Raw genomic sequence first — 17,424 nt, 5'->3', positions numbered from 1 at the left:
GGCAACGCGTACAAAATTTTAATATCCTTTTTCCTTAAAGTAAGCATATTCTATGAAGAACAGCCAATCTTGATGTACAAAAAGTACTGATATCATATGACGGTTAATAATTTGTATCAAAATAAATCAATAACTGCCTTCTTATTCCACAAAAATAAAAGTAAGTATTTTAATTCTCATTATAGTTCAATTCTAATTAGCAGACTTGTCTCAAGATGGTAAAAATAACTGATTTCAAATAAAATAGTATCATTTTTGATAAAACGAATATTAATTTTGGTAATTCTAAACAATGTGAACAAAATTTTGATATAATTTCTTTGACATTCTTTTAATTTTATAAAAAACAACCTATTCAAAACTATAAAAAATTCAAAAATCCAATGGCGGTCAATAATAACGATTTTCGTAGGAGAAGTTTATGTTAACAGAGTCATATAATATAATTATGAATTAAATGTATCTGATGTTAACAATCTTTAATCTTTAATGGTGGACTATAAATCTTTAATGTGTTATTAAAATTTGCTGTTACAAAATATTAGAAATTATTATAAATTATGGAATGTATCTCCCTCATGCAAAGCTCTGATTCCTTTCACAGATTTGGCTATACTTTTTGGACCTTTTGGATTATAGCTCTTCATCTTTTATATAAGCTTTGGATTTCAAATATTTTGGCCACGAGCATCACTAAAGAGACATGTATTGTCGAAATGCGCATCTGGTGCAAGAAAATTGGTACCGTTAATTTTATTAATACAAAACTATTAATCAACACAAACAATTTAACGCTCTAATTAAGCATCTTATTCTGTTATACTATTTTCACTTTTTTATTGCAACTTATTTTATTACAAATTAACGTGTAAACTAAGGTGTCTTCGTAGAGGTCCGCGTTCATCGATTGTAAATACTGTCGAGTTCGGTTAACATAAGAATTTTAAATATATACGTATCCGTCCGATCCGTGCATAAATTTAATTTACTGATCGATCGGTGACAGTTGTCAGGGTAACTCTTACATAGGTTATTTGATTTATCTGACGGATCCTATGGGTCACCGATCACTCATCAATCAGTCAAACATCCGTCACCGATCATTCACCGATCAGTCAAGTTCACGTCAAACAGTAACGCCTAAGGTTGCAAGTACTGTAAGACTCATCAGTGACGCTCAGATAAAAAAGCCGGAAGTATGCGTGATATGACGTGTAAATGTGTTTTTTTCGTAATTTCAAAATTTGTCTATGAAATAATCTTTCTTTCTACAGAAAACGCCATTTAAAAAAAAAAATATCCAAATGCGGAGACCTGTTATCGATCGATACCTTACACGCATTCTCAGTCGACATACTACCCGCGAAATTTACAAACTTTAAGTTCAACACTTGCCCAATTGTACTGCGATTTCGCAGGCATCTTTTAGTGACCATAAAAGAAGAAAAGCTTCATATACCCTACAGAAAACTGTCAAGAAATATTCACGAAAAATGCCGTCAGTTACCACCTGTGTCCTGTCATTCCAAAAAATACTCATTCTTCTAAAAAATCATTCGAGTGACATAGCTGAATTAGATTTAAATATTTTGAGGAAGGGAGGGGAGATGGTTCTGTATACATACCTTAACCATGGAAGTATTATCAACTGTATAAAAAAAGACATGAGTAACTTTTGTAAAAGAAATTGTTTTATACAAGAGTTCAGGAAAAAATATTTCAAAACTAAATTATGACTTTTGTCCTGCAAGTCTGCCATACATTCTTATATTTTACACTGATTAGGTTTCTTTTCCCAGAATGCAAATAATAAAATTATGTTATTTTGTCGACATGTGGTTAAGAACATGAACTCTGTCATACATTTGTTTTGTAATGCACTATCTAGTTCAGCCTTTTATGGTAAAACACCTGTCAATTCTAGAACGTTTTCCTATTGAGTCTTACAGTTGTTAAAATTAAATCATTTCACAAATCGTGTTATTGGCTGATCAGTATCTTTTGTGGCTTATAATGTAGGGAATGTGGTTATAATTCTTTTACATAAACAACCAGTATACAATTTGCTAATTGTCATTTTATAACTTGCCACTCATACATGTACATGTATATATGGATGTTGTGAATAATGAATCATGAGATGTTTCATATCAATGAATTTAAATTAATTTACTAATACAGATTGACATTTTTTCATTTGCCGAATCTTCATTATTTTTAATAAAGTTATACTGTTATTTTATCATACAATGTTTAACTAGCAGAATGTTCTTTCAAACAGTTAAGCATGGTAAGATTGACAAAAACAGTAAAATCACAAAAATACTGAACTCCGAGGCAAAGTTAAAACGGAAAGACCCTAATCAAATGGCAAATTCAAATGACAAAGCAGATCAAACGAATTGACAACAACTGTCATTTTCCTGAATTGGTACAGACATTTTCAAATGTAGAAAATGGTGGATTAAACCTGGTTTTATAGCGCTAACCCTCTCACTTTGATGACAGTCTCATCAAATTCCGTTATATTTACATTGATGCGTTAACTAAACAGACACAATAAATAAATAGTCAAAATATGGGTACATCAGTCATCATCGTATAACAATTTTAAAAGGGACAATTTAACAGAACACAAAAACATCTATCCACAAACACATTAATTGATTTGTATGTCTGACGTCAGAAAATTTTATACGTCACATAAATTTGTCGTTCAATGTGTATGAGGTTGACATGTGTGAAAGTGACAACCCCCTAACCTGGGACAGTGGTGTAAAAAGTACGACATAAGAGCAGAGCATCAACATCAGTTGACAAAGAGCTTAACTCATCAGATCGATACAAAGCAAAAACACAAACCGGACGTGGTATGGTATTTATACATCCCTTAAAACCTAATGTAAAATACTGAGTGTACTTACAGTTACTGACACCTAGTTCAACTCCAATAACAACTAATAAAATATCATGTGTTTAAGACTAAAAGCACAAACATGTTGGAAATATATATAAACAAACATCATGGGAACTCAATGTTTGTGTCAGCAATCTCAAGCAATATAGTCTGCAAAATAACTTTCTATTTTGATAAGTTTAAAGTCTATAAAAAATTGAAAAAAATTCTCACAATTGAAGATATAAAAACCAGTCTTTTAAATTTTATATAAAGATTTTATATCATTAATGTCTTGGACAAGTTAGAAAATCAATGGCGATCAATTTTTTTTTTTAAATTAGTAGTATGTTCTTGACCAATTGTATGTAAGTGCTCTCATGTGTACAATGTTTGTTAGATTTTGATTATATTGATATCAAGGTTTATACAAGCAATTGGAAATTAGTACCGATTGAATGTTTTTTCAAAGAGTCATGACCCTTGAAAATATCAATTATATTTTTCTTTGCTCTCAAGCCTTCAATTTCCTTGAGAAAGTTTTTTTTAAATTAAACAGATGGTTATTAACTAATTATGTATATCTGCCTTCAGTTAACTGTTCATATTTCATGCCAATCATCTACTGTTAAGGCAGATTATAACACTTTAAACCTCGAAAAACATTTTTTTTTGTAAATAGTATGTCTTCCCTTTAATTTTGAAAGAAGAATAAAAAATGAAATAATAATTGATGATAAACAATTAACGTATACAAATTGAACCTAATAAAATATATTGAAAACCAATGTTATCAATCACTACAAAAGTCAAAAAGTCTGAAAAGACCAATGTTTGTCTGAATTTGCATGAATTTTTCTTGACATTCTTTATTTGTCGGAATTATTTTTAAAAATTCTTAACATAGTATGAAATTGTCTAATAAGGTTCTTGATTTTTCTTGACAAGTGTCTTGACAGTATAAATATTGTCTAATAATTTCTCGACACTTCCTCTGTCTTAAATTTGTGTCGATCAGTCTTGACATATTCTTGACCTTTTAATTAATGTCTGAATATGTTGACACATTCTTGACAGTCTTAAAATTGTCTGAATATATCTCGACATATTATTGACGGTCTTAAAGATGTCTTGACACTATGGCAACAATATGAATTTCGCCTGAAATGGGTACAGACACATTCTGCACTGTTTATGACTTTCTGTTGCTTTTATATACACATTTTTATTATCGCTCAACTAAACTTTTTTTTTTGAAGAATCAAGGATTAATTTTGTATAGTGAGATAACCTTTTGGTGAACCTAAGTAGTAATACCCCGAATGACCTCCGATGTAGTTTAATTTTGATTTTTTTTTATTAAACGTTTTATTAATTGTTTTTATTAAGGTAATATATGTCTAAGTTGCTGACAAACAGGATTTAGATTTTTGCTGTTCTAAAAACTGCCAGTCAAATTTGCTTAACTAAAATGGGTGACTTGAGGCAGTTTTAATATGTGACCATGTGTCTCTTTTGAACCCCACAATTTGTCTTGTGCATGTGTGTGTGGCATAAAGGGTGGGGGGGGGCTTTATTTTGTTCCAATCTTGATTTAAAAGCTTTTTTTTTTTTTTTTTAGAACAAAAACAAAATATTCAAAATCGAGTGTTGAATTTCATAATTTTTTATCAAAACCAAACTTAATATTTGTGTTAGGTCCCTCATAGTTTTGTTTTTTTTTTCTCAAGAAATCATAGAACAAATAAAAATGTTTAGATCTTTATTATGCATGTTTGTTTGAGATCCATTTCATAAGACCGATTATTTCTATAGAAATCATTGATTGAACCCTTCATAAATACAGTTTTCTACTATTCCCGGAGTAGATTATAATTTTCCTTTAATCTTTTGGAAATAATTCCATTTTGTTTTTTTTTTATGTTAAAATACTTCACTTCATAATTTTGATGAAGAAAATCCTCTTTAATTCATTTTTTCTTTAAAAATTAAAATGATGATTTTCATTTTCATCTAGCTACAAACTTTTTAAATTGTAGTGACATGGTCAGTCAACTGCTAAGTTGCATGGCTGATTACAGGTAAAACAGAAATTTTCCATATGACACCACAGCAGTTGTGGATATCCTGGGGTGTGGAATACCTTAATTTTAAGAGGAACATCCTGTCAAGGTGTAAATAAAGGCAACAGTAGTATACCGCTGTTCAAAACTCATAAATCCATGGACAAAAAACAAATCGGGGTAACAAACTAAAACCGAGGGAAACGCATTAAATATAACAGGAGAACAACGACATAACACTAAAATGTAACACACATAGACAAAATCCCACGAGAATAACAAATATAACATATATATATAACATCAAAACCAAATACATGAATTTGGGATAGACAAGTTCCGTGACTCGTCTTATCGCAATGTGAATTTACACTCAAAAATAAGAGAAAACAAATTAAACGACACAACGTTGTAATGTAATACACATAGAAACGAACTATAATATAACAATGGCCATATTCCTGACTTGGTACAGGGCATTTTTAAAGGGAAAAAATGGTGGGTTGAACCTGGTTTTGTGGCATGCCAAACCTCGCACTTTTATGGCCATGTGAAATATAACATCAAAATGACAACACAGGACTACAATATAAATAAATTGGAGAACACAATTGACAAAGAATCACACAAACAACAGCCAATACTTAATATATTGCAACATATGACATTACACAAATTTTCTTCTGTTAATACCGCAGTCCCACTAGGCCACGATCGCACTACGATCTGTGTAAAAAAACAAATTTTAACGATCGTAGTGCGATCGTGTAGATCTCAGTAAGGTCGTATTAGGTCATACTGCGACCTCCAACGATCTGAAGTAATTTAAAATCGCGTTGATCGTGGTGCGATCGTGGTCTAGTGGGACTGGGGCTGAAATCAAGGATTTGTATAGAAAGACCATAATTATACAAATCCTTGGAAGAATTAGGATATCATCATACTTTGCTATTTATAAAAACTACATTTTGATACTTAAATTTACCATATCAGCATTGAATATTATGTATGTAGAATGAAATATGTCTACAGTATGATTGGTTTAATCATTTAGCAATTATTTATAAGATTCGGAAATCAATATTTGTATTTTTTTAAAAAGCCAACATTTAAATTGTTTTATATCAACATACCCACATTAGAATTGTTAATACTTTAGATTTCACAGCTATATTTGTATTTATGAAAATATTTCTATACCCAAATTTTCAACTATTTTTCATGCCCAATCTTGTGTAACTTGAAACAACAGTATAAAGTAAAAACACAAAAATACTGAACTCCGAGGAAAATTCAAAAAGAAAAATCAAAAATCAAAAGGCAAAATCAAAAGTCCAAACACATCAAACGAATGGATAACAACTGTCATATTCCTGACTTGGTACAGGCATTTTCTAATGTAGAAAATGGTGGATTGAACCTGGTTTTATAGCTAGCTAAACCTCTCACTTGTATGACAGTCGCATCAAATTCCATTACATTGTCAACGATGCATGAACAAAACAAACACACTCAAAGAGTAAAAATGTCAAAAATAGGGGTACAACAGTCAATATTGTGTTATCATCTTAATATCACTACATAAACAACAAATGTAACAAAGTAGCACAAAAAGGCATACATCAAATTTAACATTCTCATTTTGCTTTTCTTATACGGCTGAATTTATCTATGTAAAGTCTACCCATAAATGAAAGAAGGTTTTCATTACTGGTGTAAAATTGCGCGTTTGAAATTCGCACAGGTAGACATAAAAATAATTTTGTCGTATGACGGCATACATAAATTCAGACTCACGTAAAGTAGATATAACAATAAACAGACTTACAGTAAAAATAATAAATAAAATAATGGTGTGGTTCAAAGTATGACGGGACACATAATAAGTACAGTTTCACGTCAAATACGGCTGAATTTATCTATGTAAAGTCTACCCATAAATGATAGAAGGTTTTCATTACTGGTGTAAAATTGCGCGTTTGAAATTCGCACAGGTAGACATAAAAATAATTTTGTCGTATGACGGCATACATAAATGCAGACTCACGTAAAGTAGATATAACAAAAACCAGATTTAACAGTAAAAGTAATAATAATAAATAAAATAATGGTGTGATTCAAAGTATGACGGGATACATAAGTACAGTTTCACGTCAAATGTATATCATAAAAAACAGACTAAACAGAAAAAGTAGTCTTATTGAATAAAATAGTTTAGTCATTCATAGTATGTCAAGATCCTTAAGTAAAAGTAATATCAATAAATGAAATAATTTTGCCGTTCAATGTATGTGGTTTTACGTAACCACAGAGTCACTTCAAATGAATATCTAAAAAAGACATATAAAAGAATACTATAATACGTAATTAAGATGATAACAAACGTCAGTACGCAAAATCTATACTTCAAGACCATCTTGTATTATTTGTGAAGTTGATACGGAATATTTATCAACAAGTTCTGGGTATCTTCCGATGAACTTTTTTAGAAAAAGGACGAGACGTTCTTTGACATACCCCTGGTTCATCAATTTTCTGCTCAGACACTGGTGACGTTTTACAAAGTCTGAATAGGAGCTGCAAGCTCTTGAATACCTAATAAGTTGGGAAATGTATATTCCATATGCAGGTGAAGTTGGTATATTACTACTGAGGTGGGGGAAATTGATAATTTCAAAAATAAAATCGTCTCGTTTGTCATAGATTCTGGTACTGAGATGACTGTGTATGTCAAATTTGAGGTATAAGTCTAAAAATGAGGCAGAGGAAGCCGTGTCTGTGGTCTCTTTAATTTCTAGTTCTGGTGGGTATATTAATGGAATCCAATCAGAAAAGTTCGGATTGTTAATGGAAAGAACATCATCAATAAATCTGAAATTGAAATTAAATAACCTGGCTTCTTTGATCTTCTTGTTTTTGACAAGTGTCTGAAGGAACTCCGATTCATATGAAAATAAAAAGAGGTCGGCAAGGAGAGGCGCACAGTTCGTTCCCATAGGAATGCCGACAATTTGTTGAAAAAGTCTACCTCCAAATTCAACAAATATGTTGTCAATAAGAAACTCCAGCATACTGATCACTTGTTCCTCTGTGTAGTATGTTTTACCCTTTTGTTCCTTATTAACAAAATATGCCTTATGGTATCCCAAAGTGATAAATTTATAGCGTATGCTACCATTTTTATGATGAAAAGCATTGTGAATTATTTCTTTTAGACGGGTTTTCAATTTCACATGGGGAATGGTTGTATACAAGGTTGAAAAATCAAAAGTTTTAATAGAACTAATTTCAGAAAAAGACCGAGATTTAAATTATCCAGAAGTTCTTTAGAGTTTTTCAGAATCCACATATGGTTAATACCACTACGTGAGTAAACAGTTTCACAGTATATCTGAAGACCCTCTTTAACTGCGGACAGAATTTTAGTCAATCTAATGGACAATTCTTTAGTAGAACAAGCAGATGAGCCGGCAATGTACCGTTGTTTGTACGGAATTTTGTGAAGTTTAGGTATCCAATACAAACAAGGTAAGTCCTCCGATTTGTTGTTCAATGCAATGTTCATAGAAGCCATGAAGGACTTATGATTCGCCAAAATCTCATCCTTGTCAAATGATATGTTTTTGTATGTGGGATTACCTGAGTGTTCATTTATTCCTAATTCTTTTATAAGACACTCGTAGTAATACGATTTACATACAAAGACAATATTATTTGAAGCTTTGTCCACAGGAACAACAACATACTTATCTTGAAGAGATGATAGACATTTCACAGCCTCTTTGTCACTGAAAATGGACTTAGGTCGATCATTCACACAGTTTTTCAACTTATGAATGCGACGTTTTATCAGAGACCTGATTGTTTTGACCCATTCTGACAAAGTGTCCAGTTGCACTTCTTCTCGCTTAGCCCATGCTCTGGCGTAGTTCTCAATGGAATCCATAATTATTTTGAAGTTATGGTTCCAATTGATGTGTTGGGGTTCTCTAAACTTAGGACCACGAGAAATCACCTTTCGGAGATTTTCATGTTGAATTATGTTTAGATCCCCAGTAATAACATGGCCAGAGGGGCTGTAATTGTAAGGCGAGTTGGAACAGTCACATGTCAGAGGTTTATTTAGGTATTGTTCTAAATCAAGGTCCTGTAATGTTAGTATATTATATAAAGAGAAATAAAGATAAAGTTATACCGGTCATAATTTGTAAAACTCAGAATTGTCAAGTAAATTTAAGACACAGTTCAAAATGTTCAGAACATGTCAAGCCATACTGAGACAAAATAAGAATGTCGAGAATCTGTCGAGAAATTTCAAGACAGTATTCAAATGTCAAGAATTTGTCAAGATAATTTAAGACCATACCCAGAATGTCGAGAATTTGTCGAGTAAATTTCATACAAATTTAACATAAATGAGTCTTACTTTTGGAGAATGTCGAGTAAAAATTCATGCAAATTAAGAAAAAAATTGGTCTTTTTATACTTTTAGACTTTTGTAGTGAATACATTATATATAAATCAATGTGAAATCTATTTATCTGTCCAAGAAATCATCATATCATTACAAATTCAATTTACACTCCCAAAACAATGAACACACCCCTGCAGAGTTAGAAAGTAGTTTAACTTATGGAAGTAAGAACTAAAACAGTCGAACTGAGGAACTCGATAGGTTAATAATCAAACTAATCTGTGTTTTTCCTGCGTGGTAAATGTCTCCTTAATCCTATAGTTTATGTTGATGTTCTCACCATTTGTTATCAAACTTCTCCATTTGTAAAAATTGTTTTTTCTTCTTCTGAATTATGACATATACAGCCCGTTTCAATGGTAAACTTATCATAAGAGCTAGAATAAATCTCCTAAATTCCGTATTAACCCCAAATTTTATTCCAATTTTTTCCAAATACCGACATCTGGCTTTTCAGTAATAACAAAAGGGTAACTTCTTCATTATTTTTTAAAAACCGAAGAAGTTTTTTGCCAAATTCTCTATGCTTCATTGCGATAAACTGTATTAGTAAAGCCGATTTGCACTTTTTGCCGGCGGTAACAAATCTCTTGGATGGCGATGACCCCTAAATATTATTCTGTTTTTTAAATACACGTACTCATGAAATAAGGTTTAAGCCCACAAAGTATGAGAAAAATCTTTCATTTTTGTTTGCCACTTTTTTAGTCGCTGCTACCTCTGAATTGAATAACTTCAAGAAATATTGCTAAAACATTTCCATGGTAACAACAAAAAAAAAGTTTGTTGTAACCATGGAAATTTTAAAGTAAAATCACAAAAGTACTGAACACCGGGGAAAATTCTGAACGAAAAGTTCCTAATCAAATGTAAAAATCAAAGGATAAAAAACATCAAACGAATAAACAACAACTGTCATAAAAAGGCAACAGTAGTATACCGCTGTTCAAAACTCATAAATCTATGGACAAAAAAACAAAATCGGGGTAACAAACTAAAACTGAGGGAACCGCATTAAATATTAGAAGAGAACAATGACACAACATTAAAATGTAACACACACAGCAACGGACTAATCATTAGACAACATCCGATGAGAATAAGCAATATAACATCAAAACCAAATACATGAATTTGGGATAGAAAAGTACCGTGACACGTCTTATAGTAATGTGAATTCACACTCAAAAATAGGAGAAAACAAACGACACAACGGAAACACAACGTAAAAATGTTACACACACAGAAACGAACTATGATATAACAATGGCCATTTTCCCGACTTGGTACAGGACATTTTTAAAGAAAAAAATGGTAGGTTGAACCTGGTTTTGTTGCATGCCAAACCTCGCACTTTGATGGCATTGTTAAATATAACATTAAAATGACAACATAATAATACAGGACTACAATACAAATAAATAGCAGAACGTATTAGGCATAGAAACACATGAATAATAGATAACAAAAGGCATAAGGTTTAAAATTCATTACGTCCAAAAACGCTCCTCGTCCAAACAAGACTTACCAGTGACGCCCAGATATGAAAGTTCGAAAGTAAAAAAAAAAGGGGGACAAAGCTGTACAGCTCTGAGGATCAAAAGTTGAAAAAGGTTGTGCCAAATACGGCTAGGGTTTTTTTGCTTGTGATAAGAACATCCTTATTATATAGAACAATCTATGCTATTGCAAACAGTAAATTTTATCAAATGAATATAAAAGATTTACATGATCAAACTGACGATAACTTATTACAGAAAACAAAACCATAATACATAATGCATTGAAGACCAACACAGAAAACAGACACACCCGACTCAGTGACAAACCAGGCCTGAACGCAAAAAGTCATAACCATGACGTCACAAACGAAGTGTTGAAAAGGTATATATATTCCTGACTTGGTTCAGAAATATTTAAATGAAGAAAATGGTGGATTGAACCTGGTTTTATAGCACTAAGCCTCTCACTTGTATGACAGTCGAATCAAATTTCATTATATTTACAAAGATGCGTAAACAAAACAGACATAATAGGTAAACAAGTCAAAATATGGGTACAGCAGTCATCACTGTGTTACAATCTCAAAACAACAAACATTTCACAAAAAAGAACAAAAAGCGAAAAGCAAAAAGGTAACTATTTCCTTATATATCATTCTATACAATTTAGTCTAAAATGTATGATATTTTTTTATTTATATAATTCTCTTATATGGCCGGTGACCCCCTCTTTCCTTTTTAATATTTTCAATTTACATATTGTAGAGATCAACTGTGCAAAGTTTGAAATAAATTTATCATTTTAATTTTAGACATCCACACCTTAAAAATTTGAAGTTATCTTATCAAAGATTTCAAGATGATGTTAAGATTATGTTCGCCGTTGAGAAAATATCTATGTCTAACATTTCTGAAATCAGTATTTATTTTTTTCAATCTAGATCGGTGAAAAGATTATCGATGACGCGCGACAGTAATAATGATAGATGTTCAAATATCGTAGATCGAGGTCAAATAGCATTGATCTAATTTTATCAAATGTCGTTAAGATCCTATCATGATAATACTCATCGTTATACAATATTTTTGTCACAGATATCCCGTTTATGTTGCACTTGTTGTGAAAACAGTCTTCTCGTCATGAAAGATGAAATAACTAAACGACATTTTATATGCACTTCAATCATGTTACATTTTTGCTCTTACACAATTCAAATTCCAAAATGAAGTTCATGTTGTTGTAATATTTTAACAGTTGCACACAACATTTATCATCTTAAGTGTCTATGCAACAACAACAACAACATATTTGCAGATATAAAGACTTGAAACGATTCTTGAGCTTGAGTGGTTGTTTTGAAATATTGATAATTGGTTTCAAATTGACGTGTACATTTATGCCAAACATATTACATTTTAGGTGTCAATAAAAAAATTGGGAATAATTATGAAATTCAAGGTAATGCAATATCTGAGAAAAAATAATTACTGAAAAATACTCAAATATTCTCATTTCAATATTAAGTTGGAGATAAAAAAAAAAAGCATTTTGAACAGTTATATTAATTTTACTTTTAATACTAGATTATTCGAAAAGAAGTCAAATGGTTCGTGTATATTAATTTCATTTCTTAACATTGATACAAAAATTGAAAATTGAAAATTGAACTTTTTACAGGAAATATTTGTTTTCTATTTTACTTGTCAATGCAAGCAATGCACATTTATACTTCCTTTTCGTATATTTTTTTTTGACAAAATGCGTAGATAAACATAAGGTTGTTTATTTTACTTTTTAACTCAAAAATAAAAAAAAATTAAAAAAAAATACGCCTATGCGAATTAGGAAGTTTTCAATTTGAAATGTTTAAATAGGTATAAAAAAAGTCCATCATGGTTGCATTATTTTTTTTTAAGATAGATAGATAAATAGATAGACAGAAATATTTTTTGGTTCATTATCGTACTTTTCAGTAAACTATCCTTGTTCGGAATTAGTGGTATTCTATAAGATCATACACCAACACATAGCAATTTACCCTAAAGATCTTCTTGTTAAATCGGACAGTAGAACAAGACATAAACATACCAACCACTTTACACTCGGCCACCAACTGACAATTATAAGTTAAAATACAAGTACAATGTAGTCTAAATAATAATGAAGTCTTGAAAGCTATTATACTTAATTTTATTTACATCTATGTCGCAGAATGGCTGCGTCAATGCAAAAATAAAAAATAGCCTTTCTAGACGTCATAATAATTTGGACTACATGTTCATTTGTATCTTACAAGTTGACTTCAACAATGAGCAAAGTGCATAATGCAAAGTCAGCTTTATAAGTCAAATGAAGGAACTTACAGACTGATAATGATTTTAAAACAAAACAAGGAACAAATAAACAAACATGATATATACTAGTATAGCAACAAACTACAACATGAACTTAATAACAGACTTCTGACTTGGGACAGAAACATACAGCATGTACAGGATGTGATGGAGTCAAACCAGTTTGTTGGTGCCAAATTAAACCCCCTCCTAACCTTGGATAGTGGTGTGAAAAGGGCTTAACACATTTGCCATCAGATATGTACAAAGCAAAAAGACATCCAACAAAAACATAAACCAGACAGGGTATTTATACATCACCACAGGCACAACAAAAATAACCTCTTTAAGTCCAGATTTGAGAGTTACCTCTTAGTTACTGATAACTAGTTCAAAGCTAACAACAAGGTATTTACCGCCAAACCTTGCCTGGTTAAGGTTTATTCCAGATACTAATAGTAACTACAGCATACAAAATAGTTCAGGTTTTGGTGTAAAATGTATGCAATAATTACAATAGGGCATGAATGAGTCTGCAAGTCTGTGTCTATCAACATGATCAAGGTTCATTTGACCTTGTCTTGATCTCATTTACACTGACCAAATTTAAACATCATTATGTATACATGTACATGTAACTTCAAATTTCAAAAAAGAGTGGAAACAAAAAATCAACAATTTTATTAATTCATTTGTAAAGGAGCATAACTCTTGAAATGTATAAGTAATTCCTCTAGAATTCAAAACTTGATCTGTGTTACAAAGTGTAAATTTTATGTGGTTTAATATAAGCATTGTGTGTTATTTTCGTTGCATTTGGTCAAAACAAACGGAAACTACAATAAGAAAACGGAAACAAAAAAAATAAGTCATTTTTCAGCGGTGTGTTTATAAGTTTCATAACATTTGGTTGAGGCAACTTAAATTTGAGAGAAAAGAACAATAACAATTCAGCAATGCATAACTGAAGAAAGGTAAAAGTAACACCAGTGACCACCCAATTTTTTGGGACATACAACAAAATGTATGTACTGACGGATGGACAAGGTTAAAATTTAACACACCCTTCCTTTTCAGTAATTACCAAACTGTCTCATATTTATAAAACATGTTTATACATGTCTGTAATAACCATGATAACTAGGCCTATACATGTTATACATGTACAAATGTTACAGCTAAGTGAAATCCCTTGTCTCATCGACTAAAGAAATTACCATGGTTGATTAAAAATGTATACATTTAATTTGAAAATTAGTTATAAAGGCTGTGTATTTAGTTACTGCACATATAAAGTTTCAAAAATTCCCTAGTGCACACCAAAAACATTAAATATATGTTACTACCGAAGAAAATTTTAGAAATGAAGAGTTGACAACTCATGAAATTATCTGGCATAACAACATGCATGTTATTTTCACTAATAACTAATTATTTAATATAAAAAAAAAGATGTGGTTTGATTGCCAATGAGACAACTGTCCATATGATAAGAGACCAAAATGACACAGAAATTAACAACTATAGGGCACTGTACGGCCTTCAACAATGAGAAAAGCCCATATACTGCATAGTCAGCTATAAAAGGTCCCTAAATGACAATATAAAACAATTCAAACGAGAAAACTTAGGGCCTTATTTTTGTACAAAAAATGAACACAAAACAAATGTGTAACACATAAACAAACGACAACCACTGAGTTACAGGCTCCTGAATTAAGTTATCCCCTTGACCATGTACATTTGTACTGTTAACTGATGAAAAAAATTGGCATTATACATTTGTAAATCATGACAAGAACTTATTTAGTCAGAGATCAAATTTAACCACTTTGATACACCATTGAATTCATACAACAGGCATATGGATTTAATAAGATGGATTAGAACATTTAAATAATTTAATACTTTTATATTATACATGTACATGTATATATAGTACTAGTATAATTTTTTTCCGGGCAAGTCTAGATCTGTTGGTCTTGTTTTAAAAGATCAAAATAAGCCAATTTTGCCATATATAACATGTATAAAAATATTTAAGGCAATTTGTCAGATATTTTAACTTCATTTCATTTTACATTATTTCTTTTATCATTTTCTATGGAAGTACATGTACTTCAAGAAGAAGAAGAAGCTAAGCAACAGAATGGAATTCTCTCAGGCATTGCTTTCTAGATTATATGATGGATTCATAGATTTTCATATTGATTTATGTGCATATAAAGAGCAGCCGGCAATTATTTTATGACGAGAGGTATGTACATGTAATAAAAAGGATAACTTTGTTTGAATATTTTGTTGTTGTCAGACTATCTACATGTTACACATTTTGATTTCGTGTAAGCTGTGAAAAAATATTTTTTCTACTGGACCATTTTATTGAAAATAGCATTGGAAGCTCTATATACACTCCATTGCTTGTTCTTTTTATACGACCACAAACAATTTTTGGGGATTGTATAATGGTAAGGTGTTGTCGTTATCTGCAGCGTCCGAAGACACATTGGTTTCCGAACAATAACCTGGGTTTAAGTGCATAAATCTTTATGAATTTTGTTTAGAAGGTCCAATACCACAAAAAAAGGTTGGGAGGATTTTGGGGATGATGGTCGGAAGTCCCAACTGTTTAGGAATTAGGGGCCCAAAATGGGCCATAAACAAGCATTTTTCTAGTTTCAGGATAATAGCTTGTTTATAAGTATTTCAATTGCTCTGAAATTGTACCACAATGTTTAAAACCACAAGTACAAGGTTTTGATTCAGTTTAGGGGTCATGGGGCCAAAGTTTAGGAATAAGGGGCCAAAAACAAGCATTTTTCTAGTTTCCAGACTATAACTTGTGTGTAATTGTATAAATCTCTCTGAAATTGTACCACAATGTTCCATATAACAAGGGGAAGGCTGGGATAGAGTTTTGGGTTAGTTGCCCAAAAAATATGCAGGAATTGAGGCCAAAAAGAAGCATGTTTCTAGTTTCCAGACAATAACTTGTGTTTAAGTAACTCATAGGCGGATTAAGGTGGGAGGTCCAGGCAGCCCTGCCCCCTCCCCACGCCTCTTTTCTGGGAAAATTTTGGTTGATTATATAGGGAAACACTGAAGCATGTCCGGATCATACCCCCTCTTAGGCAGTCACTGGGCCCCCACATATGAAAATTTTTGGATCCGCCACCGAGTGTATGGATCTCTCTGAAATTGTACTACAAGGTTCCATACTACAAAAGAAAGGATGGGATTGAGTTTTAGGGTTATTGCTCCAAGGGGGATTTCAATAAGTTGAGGGGGGGGATAGTTTGTTTACAACTTTTTAAAGGGATTCCTTTTTTTTACAAAATTTTTAAATTTTTGATTTTTGAAAAGTTTCATGCAATAATGTTCAAAGTAAGATCTACAATGGTCAACATAACCAAATTTTCAATGGACCCCTTAAGCAGTTGTTGCCCTTTATAGTCAATTTTTAACAACTTTCTCGTAAATTTTGCAATCTTTTCCTCTTTTGTGTTTTGAGCAAGAACTAAAGAAGATAAAGAGAAACTTAACAGGCTATTAATAAAATATGTTTACAGGAGTTTTGCCTCTTGGAAATAGATATTGAATTTGTAAGGAATTGCATCCCACACATGTCTACTTTTCTTGTAGATTATTTTTATAATTTATGAAAAATGTTAAAAAAAAAAAAGAACATACTTATTTGATGTGGTTATTGCTTTTTGACAGCAAATTTTATATATCCATCAATAGGTGAGGTACATTGAAACACTGTTCTTTTATTAAATGCATGAAGTATACAGATGGTAACACAAATGACAACATGTTATGTTCATGAGTTTAATATTTATATATAAATGTTGTATTTCAACAATTTTGCCTATGAAACAGCAAATCAAGATTTAATAAACCAGAGTTAATGCCTAAATGGATTTTTTTAAACTTAGGCAGAAGAATAGTTTTTTATATATACATGATATAAGAAAAGTTCATGCTATACATATATTTGTTGATTGTTTATAAATTGTTTCCATTAACTCAAAAGTAAATTAATTAGTGAGCATCAGTTCATACTACATGTACATTTAGTTTTTGTCTGGACTTTTGGATTAACTTAAAATTTATAATTTTAGCTTGTTACCAAATGAAAGGAAAGTGCAGTAT

The sequence above is a fragment of the Mytilus galloprovincialis genome, chromosome 14 (assembly GCF_965363235.1).
Source record: "Mytilus galloprovincialis chromosome 14, xbMytGall1.hap1.1, whole genome shotgun sequence".
Taxonomy (NCBI): Eukaryota; Metazoa; Mollusca; class Bivalvia; order Mytilida; family Mytilidae; genus Mytilus; species Mytilus galloprovincialis.
This window is presented reverse-complemented; position numbering follows the sequence as displayed.